We start from the raw sequence: 14,653 nt of genomic DNA on the forward strand, positions 1-14,653 counted from the left end.
ATGCCCAGTTTAATAGAATTTAAAGATGAGAGAGGATTAAGTGACTGTGAGGAAGCATCCTGCAAGAATTTCCCCCAGAGCACTGTGGGCGAGGGAATGAAGGGAGAGAGGGAGCGCGCATGTGTTTGCAGCTGAGGAATGCGTGCCTCTGGGGGGTGGTCCACGCTCCCGCTCGCTGCATCGCACACCAGCACTGCAGGGAGAAACCGGGGCGCGCCGAGGAGCGGGTGGGCAAATCCTGCCTTGCATTTGGTTCGCGAATCGCTGAGATGCATTTTGTCTCGCATTGTTCTCTTCCCCTCTCTACCCCCTGCAACAAAACCGTCCTCTGCTACCCTGAAAGTAAGGCCCCGTTTGCTGGGTAGCTGTTGCAAGGGGCAGGATTTTCAGAGCAATGGTCAGAAGCAACATAACCCAGCAACAAATGTCTTCTATAAAACAACATTTTCCTGACCTACTTGAAACCAACTTAGTGACAGCATGGCTACCCAGGAAAAAAAAAAGACTGTCTTTCTGCATGAGCTGAATTAGCATTTTTATTTGAAGCATAAAACATTGATGAGAAACAACAGCTGTAGATATAAAAGGCAGTTAACCAGAGAAAACAAGCCTATTGCTTAAATAGGGAAGCTGGACAGAGAGTAAGTTATCAAAAGCACAATGATGCTTGAAAAATGCTGTGAGAATGACAATAATTTTTTGCCACAAGTGGAAGTATGAGCCATAGAATATAATAATCTGGAGTAAATCATTCCCTTCCCTTTTCAGACAAGCACTTTTCACTGCCAAAAAGAGACAACTATACCATGGACAGGGGAAAATAATTGCTCTGAGAAACTCTGAATAGCACTTTGTCTCCAGATATCAACTTTAAATTGCCATATCAAAGAGGAGTCCTACTAACATCTTTTCAATTAATGGCCATTAATCTTGTGGCCCTACTGATAGTGCCAAAACAAATAAGTGCATTTTTTTCATTCCCAAGGCAAGAGTGTTGTTACAAGAGCAGTCTAGCAGCTATGCACAAGGTCCCAAAGGTGCAGGAATGAACAGACTTGCCCTGTGAACTGGGGACTGTAGCTGGCGTGTCGGTGGGAAAAGGAAGGGGAAAGTGTTTGAATTCTCTTCCCAGCCTCTAAAATGCTGCAAAACAATGTTAATTCTCCATTATACTAATGTGATAGGAACTTGGAAAAGGCTCAGCTTGTGAACAGCAGTAGAGCCACGTGGCCCAGACCTTGATAAAGTGCTTGTGTGTGTCTGCCAAGCAGTAGTGCAGTCCAGTTTTTTGTGTGTCCCCTGTGCATCTGTAGCTCCTGTCACTGTATTAAACTGAGTAATTTTGTGGAGGGGTTTAACGTACACCCCTGACACAGTCTGGGACACATCCCACAGCAGAACAAGTAACCAGACCATTCGCTATGGGAATGTCAGTGAAGGAGAGGAGCAATTCCTCAAACTCCCCCTTTTCCCCCCACCAAACTATTATACTCACACACATTTTAATAGCCACAAGTCAATTTTTCACCAGCTAGTAAAATTGTTCCTATGTTCATTGAAATGCCAGAAAGGAGCAAAACATTTGGTGAAAAATTGAAAAATCTGAGATGCCATAGTAGAAAAGCAAAATATCTCTGCATTGACATAATTTGGTGCTGCAAGCAGCAGTATGGGCATTTCATGCTCCCAATCTTTCTTATATCTCCTGTAAGGTACCATAGTGTAGCGCCTCAGTAGCAGTCATATGGCATCCTACCAGGTGAAGGACAACTAGGGAAAGAAACCTGAGGCACCTGAGTTAAAATGCCAGTATGGATTTAAAATCACAGCGCTTCATTATCAAGATCCCTTTTTTTCTGGGTAAGAAAAGAAAAAGATGAAATATTTTGCTTTTCAACCAAAGCTCCTCTGGCGATTTTCAAGTGTACAGGTTTTCAGTGAAAAAGAAAAATTTGCTATGGATGACTTTTATGGAAAAAAGCCAACTATATTTTGTAACCAAAACTTCATTTCCTGCCCCTCCCCCCCCAATCAGATAATGTTTGTGATCACCTTTAGCTGAAAGGGAACTTCCCATTCCCAATACCCCAACTCAAAGGCAAGTTGATATCAATGTGAGGTTTTGTTTATTCAGAGATGTCAGGATCAGACTTTAAGTCTGTAGAAACAAGAGGCCCTATTACTCTTTTACTTGTAGATGTGCAACGGAAGGGTGTTCAGCCTCCAGGAGTTTAGATGACAGAGATAAGGTTTCAGATAAACATCCAAATGTTTAGATTTTTATCTAACCCAAAGCTCTGAACCTTTAAAGGATTACCCACCTCCAGGGATAATCCTGTAGCGATTTCAACACCTGTACTGAATCAAAGTGAGTTCAGAGTCTCCTGGCCACAAGAAATGGTTCAAGCCCACCCTATCATTTGTTTTGGATGGCTAAAACAGTCCGTGTCAGATCTGAACACGATTAGCTGGGCACTCTGATTTTAAATGACTCCATCACAGGGTAAGTCCAAATAGTCATCAATAGGATCACTTATTACCAAAGAAAAACCACCTGTGACACTATGCTCCTGTGGCCTACAGAGCAGATATGCCCTGAATGTTTTTACGGTGAATCAGAAGCTCTAAATAACAGTTTTATAGATATTTAAATGAGCTGCTTTTCTGTCAGCATTTTGCTTTGGAAGCAGACTTTGCTTGCTGCCCTCTCTTGCAATTATCAGGAAAACGTGCTTGTGTTGGCACACAGCAAAGCTCCACTGTAGGTTAGCAGGACTGATCCTAAAAATCCCTGTCCCCAGACACAGAGCAAGATAGGTCATGAGTGGCCATTTCCATCTGTTACCGCAAGTGTATTAGACATTCTTTGAGGCAACTTTTTTGGTGCTATTCCAGCATCTGCACAGTGCAGAGCCGCCAGCAGGACAGGCTGTACGCTCTTCTCCTTCCCAGGTAGCAGCTTGTCCAGGTGCCCTGAGGAGCAATTGGACTTTGGGCTTCATTCAGGCTTCTCCTAAACAGAGCAGTAACTCTTATCAGGGTTACTAGAATTCTTCCAGCATATCTGACAAATTATTCTGGGTTTAGTTTCGGTTTTAGATGCTATGATCGTGCTTTGCAAGTAACAAGGAACTGGGAGTAAATAAAACGAATTATGCCTAACACTTTATACATACCTATGCATGTGCACATATACATGTATATGATGCACATTATTTCACCATGGACCTGAAAGTGCTTTAAAAGTGTTAACTGATCATGCCACAAAAATCTCCTTTATTAAAAAAAAAAAAAAAAATTCAATGGGTATTATTCTGACAACAAAATTATAGAGAGAACACAATCTTCCCTGAGGTCTTTTGGCAAATCCTTTAGCCTTATTTGGGCTGCGTCCCCTGTTAGCCTGAAAGAAAGGCAGAGGGTTTTTAATAGGATTGCCCAGTAGACTGAACTGTTGGTGGTGTTTGTTTTTTTTTTTTAATCTAAGCAAGAAAAAGAGGGTTCACTATTCTTAATTTAAGAAGTTATTCTGCTGTAAACTAACATATCTCTGGAAGCAAGCACTGGCTTTGATCACTCTCCTGAAGTACAATGGTATTTAAGGAAAAGCTGATCTTATTTTAATCACTGGTTCTTGAGCTCACCTTTGTAATTAGAAGGAAAGCTTGCCTCAACGGTGTTCAGGTGGAATGCATAGGAAACATATGATTAAATGGTGATTCTAAGTTTAGCATTTCACCTCCAGAAAGTATCGGGTGCAAAGTGTTTTCCATAAAATCAAGAGACATTTGAGAGATGAAGTTAATTAACAATGGCCTGCATAATAAGCAAAGACAAAGGCTGAAATAATAGGGAATTAAAGCCAGTTGGCATCTTGCTATTGCATTCAACAGAGCTAGATTTTCAACGTTCCGTTTTCACACTGGGTCTTTACAGATTTCATCTGACATTCATGGTGAGGTGAGTTGAGTTGAGCTGCAAAGAACTTTATCAATAAGGAAAACACTTACGGATTGGGTTTGCTTTCCTATGCCAGCCCTATCAGCCCGAAATAGAAGCTTCTCCCTGTCCTATTGTGCATCCTACTGCTTGGTAACTTCAGACAAACGTTTTTAACAGAGTTCTGGTGATTAAATTCTCCTTAATGTGTTGTAAATCCCTGGAAGTAGAGGAGGATGTTTTCCTGGAGAGGACAAACTTGGTTTTCCTTTTAAGTAGACCTGTTCTCTAGCAACTATGTTGATTTGGCTGCTGGCAAGCAGACCTCTGCAAAGGTATGTGTTAGCAGACTTTGGACTTAGGAAAAATTAAGATATGTTGCACCACAAGGTCAACATCTAACTTATGTAAAGATGGTGGTCTGAGGAGTATTTTCATCCACATTACTGTTATTATCATAGGATACCTACTGCTTGCACCTCTGATTCGTAGGTTATTCTCTGACCATCCCAAGAAAGCTTTATTCCTGGTAGGAATTTAGCAAATGTAAGGGGAGAAGTTGCTGCATGAACAGGCAACGCTGTTTCATTATATTGCATACTAGATAACCAAAATGAAACTAAGGGTTCCCAGGAGTTCCTTCAGCCAACGCTTTCCATACCTCTGATAGTCTCACCAACCCGTTTCACCCTACAATTTCACATCAAGTGGAGTAAAATGCCGTGTGTTCCATCTGAAGAGTGCAAATGCAAGAGGACTTGATATAAAGCCATTCATAGCTTTCTTTTCTGAAATTATGCTGAGCAAAGTTTTGCGTCGTGCTTAGTTGTGTTTGTAATTGTAACTCAAAGGATCATCAGAAAAAAGGGCTATTTGCTGAAGTGGATTTTAGAGTCTATGCTACAAAATATGACACATGTAGTGTCAGAACAGGCTTTCTGGAACATGACAGAATTCACGTCTGGAATATTTTCTTTTCCTACTGAAGGAATAAAATGTTCAGTCTCAGTTTTTACCTGTAGGAAATTATGGTTGGACCATGATAATGGTCTTCAATGGCAAAGCATTGGTAGGGAATCAAATACTAGATTTTTTTCCAACTCTTTTCAAAACCAGTTCAGAGTAGAAAGTGTCATTAACAGCAAATCCCCTGAACAATTAATTTAGGCATTTGATAGATCACTTGAAATCTCCAGAGAGATCCAGAGAAAAATTTAGAAGTTTCTTTAACTCAGAAGTTCTGGACAAGATGCAGAAGCTACCTGATTTGAGGGAAGAGATCAAGTACATAGGACACAGACCAGATATCCGGGTTTAAAATGTAATATAGATTAAGTTCAATTTTTCAGAATAGTTTCTCTTATCTGGCTTCTTGATTTCAAACTTCGATGTTGGTGTGCCAATTTCTTTTGAAGACAAGAATCTTTATACAAGTCCCTTCAATTCCATTTATTTCCATTTGCAGAAGAGCTAGGTGTGGGTCAAAAGGCCCCAGGAGTGCCTGACTCCTGTCAAAAGGCAGCCAGCTTTTCCTGAGCACAGTAAGCATGAGATTACAGTTTGGAAAAGTGAGGAAGAAAGAAATTGATGAGCCCACAGAAGGAGCAGAAACACCTTCCCTCCTACCGCCTTGCTGAGTCTTCATTTCACCGCACTCATCCCACATCACTGTGACTGTCATGAAATCATGACTTTACATCAGCCAGCTGCCTTGGTAAAAGGACTGGAGATACTGGGCCTGGTCTGCAAGGTAAAGTAGCGGGTATTTACCTGAAAATGCCATGAAACAACACAGCAAACATACATATTTTAGACCTTAGGAACCAAGCCTCAGGCTGCATGGTGAATAGGTTTGGATGTTAAAGTAGCCTATTGTTGTTACATAGGTATTTATTACCTGGTGAAACCTCTATAGCTGTTAATTGCATAAGAATGCTTATTTTAAATCTGCTGATTGGCAGGTACCAACTACCCCACTGATTGTATTGCTGCAACATGTTCTTTATCTGACGTTGAATTGGGTTTTGGTGTTTTGTTTTGTTTGGGGGGGGGGGGGGTCTAATAATGATTTCCTTTTCTGTTACACTCCAGCCATTTACCAGTTATGTTACTGCCTGTTTAGCAGAGGACTGAGATAGGAATGTAGATTTTACTAGTCACCAAGTAAGTATAAAATGTACTCATTTTTGCACTCTGGTCAGGAAAATCCAAGCTTTCCAGTGCAAAATATTAAGAAAGTTGCTTTGATAGCTGTAGTTCCTTGGCAGCTCTCACTGAAATGCATTGATATACAGAACATCCCATTTTATAGATGAATAAAAGGAGCCTCAGAGAGGCCAGACCATGGCAAAAGCCATGGTCTTGATTTTTCATTCTCCAAAGTTGAACAGCCAAAGTGAACACAAATGCCACTCTTTTTCAGAATGGGTGTTTGCAGAGCACTCTTGCTGACCTAACTCCTGGGCCGTTTGAGTGTAAGACAACAGCTTACCCCTGATTGATTACACATTTTTAGGTTATGTGTCAGGCACCAATAAGCAAATAAAATATTGAGAAGGGGGGTGCAGCTGCAAGTCCCTCATACCTGACTAGTGAAGCCAGCAGTCCAGCCACCTCCGCACCGGTACAACAATATTCCCTCTTACAGCTTCTGGTATTATGAATGGAGTCTAAAATATGTCTGCCTGACAGGGGAAAGTAAGGGAGGAAGATGGGGAAATGGTCAGGAACGGGAGGAAAAGAAGAATAACAATGCAGCGCTTTGAAAAGGTAGGCTTGACTCCAGCTTTACTTCAAACACCGCTGAGCTGCGTGGTGGCTCGGCAGCTGGGAGGTTTTCCTAATGATATTGTGCATTGTGCTGGAGTGGCTTCTACCGCTGCGACACAGCCACGCTGCTGCAGACTCTAGGGAATTACCTTGGTATTTAATTTGTTGTTATGAAAACAGTGAGTTTGACTGCAGCAAGAATAGTTTCTTCCCAAACAGTTACCAGAATCCTATTGTTGTTCTCCTTCTTGTTGACCTTTTTGCTGGTTTTGCGATTATAATAATGATTTTCCCGGCTTTGCTATCTTGAATTTATTTGATTTATACTGTGCCAGGAGTTCAGAAGGGGAAAAAGAACTCATCTCAGGCAGAACTTCTGCTAAATGAAGGATTTTAGAGAAGTAATTTTTTTTGAATGGAATTGTGATGAGAAGAGCAAAATTTTCCTTGCTTTAAGCATTTTAATTGTATATGGCTATTAGAAACACAGGGCCTATTTTCAGCTCCAGTATTATGCTGCTACTACACAAGCTGTTCAATTGTGCTTTTTTAAGTTATATTAAAACCATGTACTACTACTTTTAGAGTGTAAATGCTGTGAAAAAGTCTTACAATGATTTTTGCATCTGTAACTTTGCTGAGATCAATTACTTCCTCGCTTAGTTTTATTCTTTTCTGAGGGTATTTACTGGGCTTTCTACTCTAACTGCCCCCCCCCATAAAATTCTGAAATGAAAAGCCCTCAAAAAGCAGGTCACAAGTCTGCTTTGGATAGCTACAAATAGGCTTTACTGAGGATCCCGTTTGCAGCGTCTCTGTGTGAAACCTGTCATTGACTTCCCATGAAGGTAAGGGTCAGGTAGGTCTGGTTTAGGCCATGCGTTACCCGCTTGTGTCGCAGGGAACAATGGCATGACAAAATAATTTCCAGCTCTATTTTCCCATGTCTTCAGAGACCCAGAGTTTAATTTCTCAGAGTGCCCAAGCAAGTAGCAATCTTAGGAAGGTGTTGTCTTGGCTGGCGCAGAAATTGAATTATTGTAAAAATATCTGGCTATGAAATATGGCACCAGGGCAGCTGCGTGAGCTCCCCCTTCCCCTCTGCTAATGGCCTGTGACGTTGGCACAAGGGAGCATGTAACTGTGCCTCTGTCTCCACTCAGCCTGTGTCCCCCGTTCTATTTTAACAAGTTTTGCATGATATCCAATATACAAGCAGCAAGCTAAAAGCTAGTGAAATTAAGTATCTGTTAACTTAGATACAGGTTTGTGTAAATTTATGGTGTTATTTTGAAAGCCAGTTATAATAATGAAAGAATATAAAATGATTCTTACATTACCTACCATAAATGCTCTTTATTGTAGATAGCTGACTACATTTGAGGTAACATTTGCATACAACGCTATGCACCACTATGATAAGATAACATAGTCATTACGATGTTATTTGCTGTGTTTATACAGTATGCTGATTCCATTCCTGCACATTACTTTTCCTTTACTACTTACGGCTGTGTTTAAAAAATAAAAAAGCAAACAACAAAACACAGAAAAGTACTAAATTTTTTAAATTTGCATATGAAACTGTTATCTGTGCTCTGCAAAACTTACATTTTAATTGACATTTCTTATCTGCAAGGACATACTTTTCTACAATAAGGGCAGTGTGCCATAAGCTAGTTATGAAAGTCCTATTAGGAGACAATTATTTTAATTATTTTGTATTTATGGTAAGATTAGAGTACCACTAAAAGCATGCTGTCCACTTCAGGAGTACAAAAAAGACGACTCCATCCTACACCCAGCTCTCTCAAGAGAGCTTGCAATCCACAGAGACAAAGCCAGCAGGGAGCAACCAAAGAAGCGCGCGGAGCTGGGAGATCAGTGTGGCTTCAAGAAAACACAAACACAGTCTTGATTACATTTTATTAGGACCTAGATGAACAAACTACAGAACTATCCTGTCTACTGCATGTATTTTGGTCTTAAATGACAGTAACGTAAATGAAAGAAGCCAAACATGAATTGCGGGTTTGCTACCACTTCTTCCAGCAATGGTGTCATTTTGACATATTTCTGTAAACAGCAATGCTTTTCTTTATAGCTTCTTTCTTGAATTTTGCATGTAGTAATCGTATATACCGTGCCCACAGACTGAAAAGATGGACTTCATGTGTCCCATTACAGTCTTTTTATTAGTTTGTTACCAAAGGTACCAGCTCATGTTAGCCTCTTTTTTCCCACAAGGTTATTTGCATGGATATTTGCAGTAGTAGGTTTTAGCATAAGGCAGGGAAATAGTTCAAGAAGAGCAAGGTGCTGCTGCAGTTTAATGAAAGAGTCCAAGCTCCGCATGTAGAGGCCACAAAACTGCGCTCCCCCTTGTTTGTTATTTTGCTCCATTTTCCTCGGCAGCACCATCTAATATTCGTCCTTGCAGCACAGATGGAAATTACTCAATAAATCTCCACCTAGGGAATATCAAAACCTAGACAGAGTTGAAGTATTGCTGAGAGAGAGACATATTTAACATAAAATCAGAAAAACTAGTCCAGTGCTGGAACAGAGTTAATACACCAGTCTTCCTCCTTCTCCTTCGCCCTCCCCTGGGTTGCCTGAAACCCAGGTCGAGCATGGGTGTTCACTTATTTCAGACTCCTGGAATTTAAGTTCGTGCACTGGAAAGTGAGAATGGGTTTATGGAGCCATGACTCATCCCAAGGCACAGAAGAAAACATTTTTACCAGCACTCTGGCCTCACTCAGTGTCCATTTCTCAAGGGTGGTCTTGCAATCAACAGCTTGGAGAAAACATTTGGATCCCTGCTGCTAGACGCAGATAGGTAGACACTGACACAACCAAATCTTTTTCTGGCAAAAAGCTCCATCCTGCAAGACCACTGAGACCTCAGGCCTCGATGTGGTAAATGGTGAGACTAAACCAAACACTACCCTTCCTAATAGACTTTTGGATGCTGTCCTTGAGAAGTAAGAAAGGGCCCAAAATACTGTCGGAGCAGAAGGCTACTCTATGTCCTTTGCCAAACAAAATGTTCTCAGGACTCTGGTAAGATTTCTGGGAAAGGATTTTTCTCCTCACAGAAAGGTCATCTTAACGCTTTGCAGAGCGACTGTCAGGTGGGTGACTGCTTTGGTTTTTCAGTGTTTTTGTTCTGTGTGCCCACCGGCACATGGAGAAAGCAGATGCAGATCATCTGCTTAAATACCAGGTGCCACAAGGGGAAAGAACTAGAAGATAGGAAGCTCTTCTCGCTGCCCTTTGCTGCCTTTCAGCTGGGCTTTTGGTACAGCAGTGCATAAATTGAGATGGGGAAAGCCACTTGCTTGAGATTGCACAGGTGGGGAAGGGAAGCAAACCCTGAGCCCTTAGCCCAGCCTCCAGCTGATGTTTTCCTCCTCCTGTGCCAGCACTCGGTTCAGGAGCTGCTTAGTTGCATGGTTCAAGGCAAGAGTTATCTTTCAGCTGTGTGTTTGTACAGCACCTAACACAGTGAAGCCCTTCTCCTTGACTGCAGCTTGGAGACATTATCACAACACAAATAGTAAATAAGAATCGGGTTAAAGATAGCACTGAATTAAACCAGAGCAATACATCTATTGGAGGCCAAATGGTACACAGTGCCAGCTCAGGCAACTGGCTCTCAAAACTGAAAGAGAACATTCCTCTGCAGTAAAATAAACACTATTCTTTTTCTCTTGAGCTAGATAAAGCATTGTGTGTTTCTGATAAATCCATATGGTTTGCTTGCTTGCAGAGGAAAGCATGAAGAACAACAATTCCCCAGCTTTCTTCCTCAGAAGTTGCATTATCAATAAATGCCTGTGATATCAGTCGGGTTCTTTAGCCCACACATCCGGCCAGTATCTTAATTGCAATAACTTCACGTCCCAAAAAGCCAATGCAACGATATACAAGGGACCTGATTCCAACCCCTAACCTCTCAGAGCCCAGAAAGTCTTTCAGCATTCCTGCAAACTTACATAAGAGAGAAGGAGCAGATAACATTGTATGCTTGCAGTTAAACCTGCAGGATGCTCGTGCCCTCTTGCAGAAAGGAGTGAAAGAATGGCTTCTTAGGAAGTTGTTCTGAATTAGAAAATGGCCTTACAACTGAAGAATTTGGAGTGCAAAACCAAGGACCCCTGGGATTGTCTGAATTCTTTTTTTTAACTCTTCAGAATGACTTCATTGCACTTTTTTCTACAGTCTATGACAACCCAAAACCTACTGAATAAACAGACAAAATACTGTATGTGGTCTTTACATATACTGAGCTAGGCTTTACTGGCAGAATCATATGAATTGGACAGGGGACAGGCCTGATTTATCCTCAAGTGGAGAAGGAAATTCTCTTGACTTAAAATGTTTAATTTATTTTGCCTTTAGAATTGGGAACTACAGACAAGAACAGGGAAGCCAGACAGGTCTGACTTCCATCCCTGGGAAGGCGATGGATAGCCCCACACATCTCTTGGGAAAGAGCTGCCTTTAGGGAAGGGAGAGCCTGTCTCTAGGAGGGTGTCAGTAGTAGCACAAGGGTGAAAGGAATTCTATCAGTGTAATTTTCAAAACACCTATATTTTCAAAAGCCTTTTACAAGGTGCCACGCTAAAGGTTATTGAAGAAACTAACTGGCCAGAGGATTACAGTCAGCAGTGGACAGTCCCCAGGGGTGGGTGCCATGTCTTTATTGATAATGAAAAGGAGGGAAGGGACTGAACGGTAAAATGTGCAAGTCTGCAGATAATACTAAGCATTTCTCCATAGGCAAATGCCATGCCATGTTCAGAAGGACCACAAGAGTGTACAAAAAGGTAGCAGGTGAGGTCCAGGTAGGTAAACGAAAGGTAATGAATCTTTGGAGAAATAATCTAAACCATGCTTTCATTATGCTGAACTTGGGTAGCTCCAGCACAGGAAAGAGACCTCGGCATTGTAGGTAACAGTTCTGTCAATCATCTACTCAGTGTGCAGTGACAGCCAGAAGAGCCAGCAAAGCACTGGTCATCACAAGGAGGGGTATGGATAACGAGAGAAAGAGTGCCATTTTCCTGCTACAGAAAATTGCTGTAGTGATGATACCTGGAGTATGTTGTGCAGTTCTGCATCTTGAGGAGGATATAGTGGAGGTAGACAAGATCCAGAGAAGGGCAAGGAAAATAGCTCAGAGACTGCTGATTGGATGATATCTTATGAAGAGAGACTAAAAAGTTTGAATCACAGTTCAACACAGATAAAAAAGGTATACTTCTCTTAGGTGGCTGGCAATGAAGTTCTGGGATTTTTTGCCACAGAAAGTTTCAGGCAGATGGTGTCTGCAGGTTCAGAGGGAAATCAAACTCAGTGACAGCAGGTTCACAAGTAAAGGCCAAAGGAAACTGTTCCCTAACATCCCTAATACATCCATTCTGTGTCCTGGAGGAGAATGAGAAAAAGAGACCACAGAAAGTGGCCAGGCCCATTTGCTGTCTTTGAACAGTGTGACCTATTTATTGCCACTGTCTGAGATGCAATATTGGGCTAGGTGGACTGCTGGTCTAATCCAGTATGTCTCTTAAGTAGAGACAAGTAGTGATTTTCAAAGCTGTGATGGGTAAACAGACACATTTTTCATTGATGTTTTATCTGAATCTTTTAGGCTGCTTTAAAAAGCTCTGCTCCACTTCACACACCTGGTAACTCTTCAGTACTGGATTCATTGGGAGCAGCCAGTGCTATTTACTGCCAGGAGAGGATGGTTTGCTCCCCTTCCCCTTGTTCCTTTGCTTCCACTGGCTCTTTGGTTGGCAGCAAGAGCTGCACAGCACTGCTTTTCTGTCAGCTTGCAACCAGAACGGTTTCTTTGGGGTCATGTGAGTATTAAAAATTTCAAAATTTGATTTATTGTTTTTCACGGATAAGGGAGGTACAAAGGCATCAATCTGCTGACATGCAGCAGCAACATTATATAAGGTATGGCCTCGTGTCAAAGACTTTCTGTTTAGGAGCAATGAAGAAGAGTATTGCTGCACTCAGGCAGGTGTCTTTTTGGTTACATTTTCTTCTAAATTAGTTTTGCGTGTGTTAATGTTACTGAATTTCATAGGTATACAAAAGAATGAAGAAGTGAGATGGCATTGCTGTACTTCAGTCAGTAATGAAGGTAGTTAATTACTACACAATTTAAGGGTAAGCAATTGTTATTTGAGAAATTTTTGGAGGGGGTCAGGGTGAGGGTGATCTTGTAGGTTTTGGTGAGCTAAGGGTTTAATGATGCTTGAGTTTGAAAAGGGGGAATACTGTCTTCTGGACCTAAAAGTTCACCTTGGACTTTTCCCTAGGGCTGTAGCTTTGCTCTTTTTTGCCATCCTCGAGACCATTATTAGCACCCAGAGGGATTTCTGCATTTTGTTGCACTCCTAGGATACTCTTTGGCTGTGTAGGACAGGTGGTACATTACCATGTAATTCCTCAATGTTGGCATGGTCTCTGTGAAAAGGAATCAAGGGCTGGGGTAAAATGCTTAGAGGCACAAAGAGAGGAAAAATTGAGTGTTATTTCAATGCAACAAAAAATGTGTATCCAGTTCTGATCACTATTTGTCTATTGTTAGTAAATGAAAGTATTTTCAGTCTTAAAAGGCTGATCTAACCTACAGGACAGGACTGTGGTTTATTTTGTGAAATCTCAGTTGACAGAAAGTGTTATCAATGCGGTCAGATCACATCAGGAAGTCAGAGTTTGATATTCAATTTCTAAGCAGAAGAAATTTTCCTATTTGTTGTCTAGACAAAGCAGTTTTTACAATAATGAAATATTGTTATAGCAGAAGGAAGAAAGTTCTTGAATTAAATATGCCAGAACTTTGCAATAATTTTGGTTTGATCTAAAGTTAATGTCAAGGGCTTCTCTCTAGTTACAAAGCATTGAAAATGTATTAATGATCTCACATTTTATGTGACTTATTACTGCTATTGTTAAGGGTTGGACCTCGTTACCACTGAGTGCTATGCAATCTCTTAAAAAAAAAAAAAGTTCTTTTTCTTGCCAAAAATAGTCTAACCTTTTGTCCGAAGCCATATAAGCAATGTATCTGGGCCATATGTATGAATATGAGACAAAATGGAAGATTAAATGTGCTGACTACTAGGCCAGTTCTGAGTATTGGTAGAAAGTACAGGACAGGCAAATTTGTGGGTTGCATTAAGTCTTTAGTTTTTACACTTCTGAAAATCTAAGAAATATTTCTAGTAGTTGTTAAGAAGGAATTTGCTTCTTCCTGGCACTTATGCTGATCTACCAGGTGTGTGTGGTCTCTTCCCTTTCTGAGGTTGCCCTTTTGTTCTGACTTCTTTAGCCAAAAAAAAAAAAAAAAAAAAAAAAAAAAAAAGGCAGCTGGACAGCTTTAGTCTGTTAAATAGTCCACATTACTTACACGGCTACTCTCCTCACTGACCCTTAACAGTTTAGTAGCTATGAACTTTAAGAGGCTCAGTCTTAATCTTCTGTCTTCAAAGAAGCCGGAGCTGCTGCAGAATGTGGCCTTTTGATTGTGGCTTTCCCTGAATTTTAGAAACCCACCTTTGTCAGTTGGTCACTTCCATGCTTTTATCTAGATGCTGACAACAGTAAAATTAACGTAAATTACATAGATTTGTATGAGGGCTCTCATTACCCCTTGCTGCTTTGCTCTCCTCCTGGCATGAGTGCTCTCAAATAGTTAAATAGTAGACTGCTACCTAAGGGACAAAATGTTCAGAATCCTTGGATGCACAGCCCAGAGAAAATATGCTGGCAAAGGAGCGCCTGGCTCAAGAGTACGGCTTTTGTATCTTTACTCTGAACTGAGGAAAGGTGGCACGCAAGTGATGTGATGAAACTGTGTCTCAACAAGTGGTTTCAGGGACTGTCTCTCTGTAATCTGCGCAGATGTTGAGACTGGACT

Source organism: Haliaeetus albicilla, chromosome 21 (genome assembly GCF_947461875.1).
Source record: "Haliaeetus albicilla chromosome 21, bHalAlb1.1, whole genome shotgun sequence".
NCBI classification, from domain to species: Eukaryota; Metazoa; Chordata; class Aves; order Accipitriformes; family Accipitridae; genus Haliaeetus; species Haliaeetus albicilla.